Raw genomic sequence first — 2,889 nt, forward strand, 5'->3', positions numbered from 1 at the left:
TTCTTTTGCCCCTTCTCATTCGACCTCCCAAGGCAGGATTCCCTGATGCCCTCAAGTTCACAGTCCCTCAGCACCAGCCCTTCAGAATTCCCAGGAGTCATTGGGAGGCCAGATCCAAGCCTCTCCAAGTACAACTTCCCTTTTCTGCTTCAGCTTTGCTGCATCTAACTTCTTGGAAGTGGGGCAGTAACAGTAGAGAGCAAACTACCCCAGAGCGCCTTCCTTCTAAGGCCCAGGCCTTCCCAGGGGCTGTCGGAGTCTGGACGGTGTTTTACAGACGGTGTTTCACACCCATTGTCTCTGAGGGGGCTGGGGGTAGAGGGAGTTGGTCAGCTCCCAGGGTCACATGGCCCCGGACAAAGGGGATGAGAACCCACTGGGGTTCGGATGCAGAGGCCAGCTCCTTTCAGCAAGTGTCAGTGGAGAAATGTGGCTCCTCTTTACTGAACGATTACTATGCTCCTGGCACTGGGCTAAACCGCTCCATTTATACACGGATCTTATTTAATCTCACAACAACCCAGCCAGGGAAGGAAGTATTTTTATCTCTTTTTTACAGAGGAGGAAAGGGAGAGGTTAAGTAACTTGCCCAAAGTCGCTGAGCCAGTAAGTGAGGCCCGAGGCTGGGATTCCCACCCAGAGACTGCCTGCACACTTGAAAGGTTCAGAGGATAAATAACCAGAACCAGGGACAGGGTTAGGAAAACAGCTTCTGGAAATAAATGTCAAAGGAGAAAGGGGGTGGAGTGGGCGTGGGCCTCAGAGGCCCCATAGATGCAGAAACACGCAGGGAGGTAGGGTGGGAGGTGTGTGCAGTCACTTTCCCAGTGTCAGAGGAGGGAACCTTGGGCAGTAAACCTTGGTGGGGCACGGAACATGTTTCCAAAGAACCTTCCCATCCGGGTCTGGCTGGACCCGGGAGGGAGTGTGGACAAAGCCTCACAGATCTCGCACATCTTTCCAGGCAGGGCAGAGCTCCGTAGAGGAATTCTAAGTGGGGGCAGTAGCTAGGGGGAGGCGATGCTGCAGGTGTGGAGGACCAGGCAGCTATTTCAGGTGCAGGGGACCGGCCCCGGAAGGCAGGCCAGGCCGGCGGGAATGGAGTTGGTCTAAGGCGGAGGTGGAGGGTTTCGGCTCGCCGGCTCAAAGCCTGTCGGGGAGAGGGTCAGGGGCACGGCTGTCGCGCGGTGCCGGCTCCGGGGCCCGCTCTGCCCCTCGCCGCGCGCTCCCGCTCTCGGGCTCTGGGGCTTCTCCCGCCGCGCCGCTCCTTAGTATTCCCCCCACGGAGCCCAGCAGCGCTGCAGAGGCTGCCCGGGGGAGGGGCGGCCCCGAGGAGGTGGGGCGGGAGGCGGAGGGGAGGACCCGGGGACCGGGGATCGGGTGGGACGGAGCTCCTCCACCGAGCCCTCCTTTCTTCCCTGGTTGGGGACTCTGCCGAGGGCGGGGGCTCGAAGGGACGATGCGGGGCCCCGAGGCCGCCTTGGGCCCAGGCGCCGCCGCTGTCAACGGCGCGAGGTGTGGCGGGCGGCCAGGGGAGGGGACGCGGTGCTGAGTGGCGTCCTGCACACCCTGCGCCGCATTCCCGGGCTGAGGGCTCAGATGAAGGGGAGGGGGCGTTCCAAGCTCCTGCTCAAGTGTCCACTTCCTACTCCCGAGGCTGCGGAATGGGGGAGGGTCCGTGGCCAGCGTCTCCTGGAGTGACCCCCTAACCTATTCCCTCACTCTAATCATTTTAGCGGGAGTCTCGGCTGGGGGCTCCGCACGAAGAGGTAAGGCATCGCCGCCTACCGGGTAGGCAGAGGGAGCGGGACAGTTGGGCGCTGAGCGCCGGGGTTGGGGGGTGGTTGGGAGCCGCACAATGAAGGGACACTTGGTGTGTGCGCTCCAGGCTGAAGATTTCAAGGGGCGTCTGGAACTCAGCAATCCGGGGTGCATAAGGTACTCTGTTGGATGTGCCCTGTGCAGCACAGGACACATACCACTTTTCACGTGTGATCAGATCTGTACTCCCCTGCATGCACACTATGTCCCCAAGTCACCTCCCTTACCCAGGTTCTCACGTCCTGTTACAAGATCCTCCCTGGCCCCATCTCCCAACCCACACACCATAAGAGCTTACCACGACTGAAAAGAGGTGGGGGAAGGGATGCCGAGAAGGAAGGACAAAAGCCATCCCCCTTCCTGGAAGGCTCCTCCCCCCCAGTGCATTCCCACCTGGGCCGTCTAACCCTGCTAACCTGTGTCTGTCTCACTGGGGGCTGGGATGAGTCCTCAGACCCAGGAGCTGTTGGGTACAGAGGGATGGGGCGTGGTTAGGGCATAGGAAGGATGAGGGTACTCCGGAGGGGTCTGGCTTTCCTGCGGGCAGGTGAGGAATGAGAGGTAGTGAGGTGTTAATCTGGTTAGAGTCTTCGTTAATTAATTACACATTCCTGGGGGCAGAAAATTAGATCTCCCAAGTTAGTGCTTAAAAAGGGAAGCCAGGGCTTCCCTGGTGGCGCAGTGGTTGAGAGTCCGCCTGCCGATGCAGGGGACGCGGGTTCGTGTCCCGGTCTGGGAAGATCCCACATGCCGCGGAGTGGCTGGGCCCGTGAGCCATGGCTGCTGAGCCTGCGCGTCGGGAGCCTGTGCTCCGCGACGGGAGAGGCCACAATGGTGAGAGGCCCGCGTACTGCAAAAAAAAAAAAAAAAAAAAAAAAAAGGGAAGCCAGTGGGATGGGGGATGGGGGATGGGGGGTGGGGGGAAGTGTTAGCCCTGGGGTACCGGCAGCTTCCCGTCACCTCCCTCATCCCATCTGCCCCAGAGAGGGAGTTGCAGCCCCAAATAACACATTTCGTGCCTCTCTCTGTGCCTGAACACAGAGGGATAGGTAGAGTAAGCTGCTCTAG

Source organism: Mesoplodon bidens (assembly GCF_964165515.1).
Source record: "Mesoplodon bidens genome assembly, chromosome: 5".
In the NCBI taxonomy this organism is placed as follows: Eukaryota; Metazoa; Chordata; class Mammalia; order Artiodactyla; family Ziphiidae; genus Mesoplodon; species Mesoplodon bidens.